At 44.0% G+C, this 9211-nt stretch overlaps 1 protein-coding gene across 3 annotated transcripts in view; it reads right to left on the reverse strand.

Annotated features, from left to right (window-relative positions):
• TMEM51 (transmembrane protein 51) overlaps positions 1-9190 on the reverse strand; it is a 34963-nt gene extending 25773 nt beyond the window's left edge. The window contains exons 1-2 of one of the 3 annotated variants that reach the window (XM_033922637.1): positions 9058-9185; positions 196-308 (exon numbers count right to left, since the gene is read on the reverse strand). The gene's annotated coding sequence lies outside the window, so the exon portion shown is untranslated. Of the gene's footprint in view, positions 1-195; positions 309-8584; positions 8917-9057 lie in introns of those variants that run through there. The other 2 variants (XM_033922636.1, XM_033922639.1) reach the window with 2 other exon arrangements.
• Between the last annotated feature and the right edge of the window lie 21 nt (positions 9191-9211).

The following is a 9211-nucleotide window of genomic DNA, read 5'->3' on the forward strand; positions in this document are numbered from 1 at the left end:
AGTGCGACGGTATTTTATTTTTTTTTTCCAGTTGCGAAATTTTATATACACTTCCCCCTCCGCATTCACGGTGATAGGGGAACATCAGGGCCGCGAATACAGAAAAGCCACAAATAACTTTTTATATGTTATTCGCAGTTTATCTGTAAAAAAAAAACTCCCTACAAAAAGATATAAAAATGCGAATAACCTGACCTGCAATTTCCTCTGTGCAGCGCCGGGAGCAGCGATGTCCTGTGACGTAAATTAGGGGGGCAGAGCCAGGGAACGAAAAACCACGAATAATCGAAACCGCCATTAACGAAACCCTGAATACAGAGGGGGAAGTATAGTAACATACAATAAAAATATTAAACAAATTGCTCATAACACTATTAACACAAAGTTTAGAATATTAAAAGACAAAATCCTTGAAATAAAACTCCCTCCCCCCCCCAACCCATCCCATTTGCAGAGGGTAAAAAACCAACATCGACCCATATCTACATGCACACATCTCCATTCTTTCACTATAATTCAATTACTGTCGGCAAACTCTTGGGTGCCCAAAAGGATCTAAATTTGGCCCCTTTACCTCTCGTCTCCATTATGGCCGCCTCATATTTCCCCAACTGAACCCCACCAAAATTGGAAAGACAACAAGGATGCATTTTTATTCTACACCGTTCTCCCCAGGGAGCTCAGAATGGTTTACCTGAATTTATTCACATACTCAAGCAATTTTCCTTATCTCACCATCTATCTACTGTACCTTATCAAAATGAACATCTGGCACAGACAGGGATCAGCACAATGACATCAATCCATGTCAACATAGCACTTCTGCAAAGCCTTTGTTAGCCTTAACTAGGAAGAAATCCTTGCCATACCACTGGATTTAAACGGAAAAGCAATCTACAAAACTAGTAGCAGCAGGAAAGTGCATATGTTGGCATGCAAAAAAAAAAAAGAATGAATAAATAAATAAATAGTAAAACTAAGAATATTTTACCTTTTATTGTATTTATTTACAAACTCTGTCTACTTGTTTTTAAATCTCTTCTCCATAAGACCCCAGCATTCATATTTAAACATTTAATTCCTTATCATTCAAATAGAACTTTGAGGTCTAATGAGCAAAATCTATTAACCATTCCATCACTTAAAATTATTAACACTAGACGTCAATTTATTTTTTCTGTAACTGCTCCTCAAACTTGGAACGATCTTCCCATTTACCTGCGGAATGAGCAGGATTTAGGAAAATTTAAAAGCAATTTGAAAACATTTCTTTTTAAAGATGCTTTTAATATTTAATTAAATAGTTCTTAATTTGGTGATGTTATTTTACTGTGTTATGCTATGTGTTAATTGATTCCCCTAATGTATTTTTCCTTTGTTTTACTTTTTTTTATCAATTATCTTACCCTATGTCATAAGTATAAAATATTATGTATTAGCCTTTACCCAATGTTATTATTTAAAGTTTGTTTTGTATTGTATTGTCCTTATTAGACTATATTTAACATGTTCATCGCTTAGAATTGGATTAAGCGATTAATCAAGAAAAATAATAAACTTGAAACTTGTACACATTCCTCATCAGGGAACAGACAATGGGGGATTCAGGTTTGGGTATCTTCTAGAAAGGCATCGGCTTGGAAAGAGACAGCTGAAGGGAGATATGATTGAAATCTACAAAATGCTGAGTGGTGCAGAAAGGGTACAAGTGGACCGATTTTTCACTCTGTCAAAAATTACAAAGACTAGAGGACACTCGAAGTTACAGGGAAATACTTTTAAAACCAGCAAGAGGCAATATTTTTTCACTCAGAGAATAGTTAAGCTCTGGAACACGTTGTCAGAGGTTGTGCTAAGAGCGGATAAGCATAACTGGTTTTAAGAAAGGTTTGGACAAGTTCCTGGAGGAAAAGTCCATAGTCTGTTATTGAGAAAGACACAGGGGAAGCCACGGCTTGCCCTGGATCGGTAGCATGGAATGTTGCTACTCCTTGGGGGTTCCAGAATCTTTTGTTACTCTTTGGGATTCCAGAATCATGCTATTCTTTAGGATTCGGAATGGAATGTTGCGACTCCTTGGGTTTTGGCAAAGGTAATAGTGATCTGGATTGGCCACCATGAGAACGGGCTACTGGGCTTGATGGACCATTGGTCTGACCCAAGAAGAAAGAAGCCACCAAGCTAAAAAAAAAAAAAAAATCACTTTGCTACTCCTATTAGTCATTTCTATAGCACTTCCAGACCTACAAACGCGCTGTACATTAAATAATTATGTTTATGAGCATTCGATATACTGCCTTATTTTGGAAAAGCTCAGGGCGGTGTACAAATTTTTTTTTTTTTTTTTTAAATCATCAGGTACTCTAAGCTAGTGCTGCCTGATTCAGGGAAAAAATTTTTTAATTCGATTCAGCCTATTGAATCGATTTAATTCATTTTTCTTGTCCAATTGGACATTTGTTGTTGTTTTTTTCTTCAAACATCCTGGCAGGTTTATTTTGTAGCCCTATACACATAAGGGAACGTCACCATTTAGTCTTTTCACCCACTCCACCCCACTTTGACCTCTCCAACCCCACGCCGGTGCTGTGGTATGAATAAAATAAAAAATACTCTCTGTTAGGACCTAGCTCATGCTTGCTAACACCAGCTCTGGCAGGATACACATTTCAAATCTGACATATTATAATCACAAAACAGAAAATAATTTTTTTTTTCTACTTTCTACCGTCATATCCAACATTTGTTTCTTTCCCACCGTCTACCATCTCTCTCTCCCCTGCCTTGTGCCAAACCTCGCTATTCCCCTCCATGCAGCATCTCTCCTTTCCATCCCCGCCCTCCACCCTTTGCCCAACATTTCTCCCTCTCTTCTGCATGCACGTCTCCCCTCCACCATATGGAGGATATCTCCCCCTCTCACCCCTTTCTGCCTGTTTCATCTCTTCCTTCCTCTCCACCACTCCAACAATTCTTCCTCTCTCCTTTCTCTCCCCCTGTGCAGCAGATTTTCTCCTCTCTTGCCCATCCCCCTGCGCAGCAGCACCCCACCGATCCTCCCACCGTGAAACCCGACATACCTACAAGGGGGGAGTACTGTACTTGTCGTCTGATTATGGCGGTATAGAAGAATAAAGTTATGTTATGTTACTGTACCATTAAAGCTGTTGGCAATCATTTCCCTAATTTCAGCTTTTAAAGAAAAAGAAGGCTGCAAATAAAAATGATATAACTTTAGCCACATAACCACTGCTCATTTCCTTTTACGAAGTTTGTTAGTGTTGCAGACTTGACCACACAGTACACAGTTTTTCACCGTCACCTAGATTACTATAAAGCAGAGAGAGGGGAGACATGATCGAGACGTTCAAATACCTCACGGGCCGTATCGAGGTAGAAGAACATATCTTCATTTTCAAAGGTCCGACGGCGACAAGAGGACATCCATGGAAAATCAGGGGCGGGAAATTGCACGGTGACACCAGGAAATACTTTTTCACCGAAAGAGTGGTTGATCGCTGGAATAGACTTCCACTTCAGGTGATCGAGGCAAGCAGCGTGCCTGATTTTAAGAAGAAATGGGATCGTCACGTGGGATCTCTGCACAGAGTTAAATAGGGGAGGGTCATTAGGGTGGGCAGACTAGATGGGCCGCGGACCTTTTTCTATGTAACTCCGCAGTACTCCCACCAGTTTGTCCCATCGACTCTTGAAGTCGAGCACGTTACTGGCCTCGACCACCTGGTGGGGAAGATCATTCCATCGATCAATCACCCGTTCAGTGAAGAAGTATTTCCTGGTGTCACCCTTGTTTTAACTCCAGGAGATGTCAAAAGCCAACCTTCACTTACGTATACTTTATTGGTGGTGTTTTACCCTGAGGTCTGGTACCTTCTTTTTTGTCGGGGGTTGTTTGTTGTTTTTTTTTTGGGGGGGTTAACTCCCATGGGCCTCATGGATCCCGCTCACCCCATGTATCATCTTACCCTCTCCAGCGGGATCACCGAGGTCCGCAGGAGTTAAAATGAGGATCTGCAGATTGAGCGAGATCCGTGAGGTGTGCGGGAGTTATAAATCGAGGATATCTGTGGACCCCACACCACCGTCGTTTCTTTTTAAGGCCATGCACTTTTAGTTCAGTGGGGTTCGCCTTTTAACTTCTACTGGTTTCTTTCTGTTTGTGTTTGGGACCGCTGGTGGTAAATACTGCATGAACTTCCTGCTGGTTTTCAGGATATGCACGATGAAAATGCATGAGAAAGATTTTATTTGCATGTACTGATTCACTTCATTGAGGATGTTTTGAAAACCTGATGGGATCTGGTGTGCCCTGAGGTCTGGGTTGGGAATGGCTACCTTAATCTGTCTTAAGCAGGAACAGCTGTACAGAAAGATGGTCTTTTTCTGCTGTTGCTATGTGTATATTTATCGGTGTGATGTCTGAATGGGATTAGCACAGATCCGTAATGGTGCTTATGAGTGAGTAGGAACTTTGAGAAAGGTTTGACTTGGAGGCCCTACATCCAGCTGGGTTTTCACAATAAATATACATGAGAGAAACTTCCATATACTTCCATGTATATTAATTGTGGCTACCCTAAATTTATTTTTTTTTTGTAGCCTTGATTGTATTATGGATTTTTTTCCCCCTTTTATCCAGTACTTTTTCTTGCTGTGTTTTCTGTACATAACAGATTAATTTGGGATGGGAAGGGCTGATCTTAATTTTTAGCAGTGCGGAATTTGTCAAAAGTAAAATGTGTATCATTACTGTTGCAGCGGTGGTTAAGTGTTCTGATTTCTAAACGGCAAGCGATGCTCCAAAAACTCAGCATGCGAATGAAGTCCATGGAAATACTATCTGATCAGTTGTTGCACACAAGTCATAGGTGCATGTCATAAGAATCATCAAGGGACCTAAACAAACTGGAGGAGTGGGCGAATAAATGGCAGATGAAATTCAATGTAGGGAAATGCAAGGTCATGCATATAGGGAGAAAAAACTCGATGTTCAGCTACCAAATGGGGGGATTAGTATTAGAGGAAAGTAACCTTGAAAGAGATTTGGGTGTTCTGGTGGATACAACAATTAAGTCAACGGCGCAATGCGCAGCAGCCGCGAAGAAGGCAAACAGAATGTTGGGTATTATTAAAAATGGTATTACGACCAGAACAAAAGAAGTCATCCTGCCGTTGTATCGGGCAATGGTGCGCCCACACCTGGAGTACTGTGTTCAGTATTGGTCACCGTACCTTAAGAAGGATATGGCAATACTTGAGAGGGTCCAGAGGAGAGCGACACGAATGATTAAGGGCATGGAAAACCTTTCATACACTGAAAGATTGGAGAGGCTGGAGCTCTTCTCCCTGGAAAAGAGGAGACTCAGAGGAGCCATGATAGAGACCTACAAGATCATGAAGGGCATAGAGAAAGTAGAGAGGGACAGATTCTTCAAACTTTCAAAACATAAAAGAACAAGAGGGCATTCGGAAAAGTTGGAAGGAGACAGATTCAAAACGAATGCTAGGAAGTTCTTCTTTACCCAACGAGTGGTGGACACCTGGAATGCGCTTCCAGAGGACGTAATAGGGCAGAGTACGGTACTGGGGTTCAAGAAAGGATTGGACAATTTCCTGTTGGAAAAGGGGATAGAGGGGTATAGATAGAGGATTGCTGCATAGGTCCTGGACCTGTTGGGCTGCCGCGTGAGCGGACTGCTGGGCATGATGGACCTCAGGTCTGACCCAGTGGAGGCATTGCTTATCTTATGTTATCTTATGTTATCATGGGCGGATGGAGAGTTATCAGCAAATCACGCAAAACTTTTTAACTTACACCAAGCAATTGGCAGCCCCAGTCCTGTCGGTATATGGTTTTAATGAACACATCTGAAGAATGCCTTTTAACACGCACATAGCAAGATATATATGCATTTTTGTGGCCCCCCCACCCAACATTACAAGTATATTGCAAATATCCCATACTTGGCCCTTATCTGCCGTCATCTTCTATGTTTCTATGTTAACCCTCCCCCTCTTCCCTCTCCTCCCTGATAAATTCCCCTCCCAAAGCCTCCACTTTGGTAATCTCTTCCTCCTTAAAATATCAACCCAGAATACAGATCCCTAAAATGTAATGCTTCCTCGAAATGTCGAGAATTCTTAATTGTAATCTTATTTGTAATATTACCTAGAAATGTCCAGTCATCTTGCTATCTAATTTGCAAGTTCTCCTGGAAATATCCATCTATCTTTACCTCTTTTGTAACCAAAAATGCAATTGTAACGTTACTGGAAATGTCCAGTTAGCTCTTTTGTAATCCGCCTTGAACTGCAAGGTATGGGCGGAATAGAAGTCACTAAGTTGCAGCTGTACTCACTCGAGGAACGCAGAGAGAGGGGGTGACATGATCGAGACATTCAAGTATCTCACGGGCCGCATAGAGGCGGAAGAAGATATCTTCTTTTTCAAGGGTCCCGCGGCAACAAGGGGGCATCCGTGGAAAATCAGGGGGCGGGAAACTGCGCGGGGACACCAGGAAATTCTTTTTCACTGAAAGGGTGGTTGATCGCTGGAATAGTCTTCCACTTCAGGTTATTGAGGCCAGCAGCGTGCCTGATTTTAAGGCCAAAAGGGATAGACACGTGGGATCTATTCACAGAGAAAGGTAGGGGAGGGTCATTGGGGTGGGCAGATTAGATGGGCCCTTATCTGCCGTCTATTTCTATGTTTCTAATGTAATGTAATGTAATATTATATTGGGATTGTTTTCTTGATTATACGGAAATAGGAAGGGAGTGTGTGAAAATATTATTTATATATTTTATTGAAAGTTGTAAGTGCTATTTTTTAAATATATTCTGTAATGTATTCATGTATGTGCTATTTTAAATTTCAAAATTAATAAAGAATTATATACATATAAAAAAAGAACTGCAATTCCAGATCTGCTGTTTTGAATCTGTCATAACTTTCTTTGTTGCATGAACGCTGAAGAGTAACCCAGATGCCAAACTTCCCCCTCCACACCCCTCTTTTCTTCCCACAACTTCCTTGTCAGCTTCAAGTTTCATTTTAGTTTGATGAATCTTTAATTTAGTTTTACTAAGCGAGGTACAAAATAGATTTTTTTTAAAAAACCATACATTTAGGGCTCCTTTTATCGCACGCGACTTTTTATCACGCGCTAACCCTTGCGCTAGCCGAAAAACTACCGCCAGCTCAAGAGGAGGCGGTAGCGGCTAGCGCAAGCTATTAAGCGCGTTAAACCGCTAACGCAGTTTCGTAAAAGGAGCCCGAAGACATACAATATAAAATCTATAATAATAAAACAGTAGAGCGCGCGTGCGCTGTTGAAAGTTCGTGATTCCTGGCGCCGTGAGGTGTGGTTCTGTGCCAGCCCTCACGGTGCCTGCGCTGGCTGGAGGCGCGCAAGCGTGCAGCTCTGTCAATGGCGGTCTGCTTAGAGGACTGGCAGGAGAGTGGCGGTTGCGGTGGCAGGAGAGTGTCCGACAGAGGGCTCCGTTTTGAAGCTGTGGCTCTCATTGAACTGCCAGTTGGCCAGCTCCCTTGCCGGAGTTATTTTTCAGTTTACAGGTGCCGCCGCGGCTCCGCTCACGAGCCGCACCTGGGTCAGAGAACACTTCAGATGCAGGAGATCGTGAGAGGATCCGCCGCGGCACCTTTAAACTTAAAAATAACTCTGGCAAGGGAGCCGGCCAGACCGTGGGAAGTGTAGGGGGGGATGGAGAAATCCTGCTACTGCACAGGGAAATGGAGGGAGAGGGAATGCTGTGGCTGCTGCACAGGGAAGTGGGGGGGGGGGAGGGAAAAAAATGCTGCTGCACAGGGAAATGGAGGGAGAGGGAATGCTGTGGCTGCTGCACAGGGAAGTGGGGGGGGAGGGAAAAATGCTGCTGCACAGGGAAATGGAGGGAGGGGGAATGCTGTGGCTGCTGCACAGGGTAGTGGGGGGGAGGGAAAAAATGCTGCTGCACAGGGAAATGGAGGGAGAGGGAATGCTGTGGCTGCTGCACAGGGAAGTGGGGGGGAGGGAAAAAATGCTGTTGCACAGGGAAATGGAGGGAGAGGGAATGCTGTGGCTGCTGTACAGGGAAGTGAGGGGAGGGGAAAAAATGCTGCTGCACAGGGAAATGGAGGGAGAGGGAATGCTGTGGCTGCTGCACAGGGAAGTAGGGAGAGAGGAAGGAAGAAAGAAAGACAGTGGGAGGGAGAGAGACAGAAAGAAACAGACAGGGGTAGGGAGAGAGACAGAAAGACAGACAGACAAAGGGTGCCAGGGAGTGAGACAGACAGAAAGAAAGGCAGACATATATTCTAGCACCCGTTAATGTAATGGGCTTAAAGACTAGTTTAGAATAATGGGTTAACCAAATAGACTTACAGACCGACTAATACACGAGGTAAGAGGGAAAAGAACTAGAATTCAGAGTCTTAAAGGTAACAGCCAAGTTTGTATTTCTATGTTCATTTTTAAGGAACACAACGCCATAAGGCCTTCTCCCCTTCTACAACAGTCCTGGCTATATTTTCACGTTTCAAGAAAGAGGATAAGCGGCCAACCTGCTGCATTTCTTAACTGTGGAAGTAACACCATAGAAGACCTGGGTTGTTTTTTGGTTTTTTAAAGCGCTGATTAACGTAGCAAAGAAAGAAATCGGAACCCAAGAGTGGAATAAGTTCACAACGAACCAGGAGCAAAATAGGATGGCAAGAAATCGAAACTAACTAGAATTTAATTGTTCCTGTTTCAAATCACGGTTTCTCTGGGGAGGGGGAGGGGGGGGAAGAGAGGGAGGAAGAAACTTCGATGAATGGGAGAGAACTTAAGGAAGAAAGAAAAGAGGCGAGAAGGGCCCAGGGCGGCTCCTCCTGCAGCGCGGTGCTTACGCCCGATTCCCCCTCCTGGATCCCAGATTGCGCTCTTCGCAGCGCCCGCGCGCCCCATATGACCCTCACGCGCACACCTGGGCTCCTCGCGGCCCGCCCACCCACACACCACCTCGCGCGCCCGACCCCCCTCCCCTTCTCCTCACCTGCGTCCCAGGTTGCAGCCCCTACGGCGCCCGCGCGCTGTCTTTCGCGCCCTCCGGCCCTCCTGTGAGCTCGCACTGCCGCGGCCCTTCCTTCTGGAAACGCGAAACGCCTCCGTCTTCCTTTATGTTTCTCCTCCTCACCGAGCAGCCGTGA

This window comes from Geotrypetes seraphini, chromosome 15 (assembly GCF_902459505.1).
Source record: "Geotrypetes seraphini chromosome 15, aGeoSer1.1, whole genome shotgun sequence".
Classification (NCBI taxonomy): Eukaryota; Metazoa; Chordata; class Amphibia; order Gymnophiona; family Dermophiidae; genus Geotrypetes; species Geotrypetes seraphini.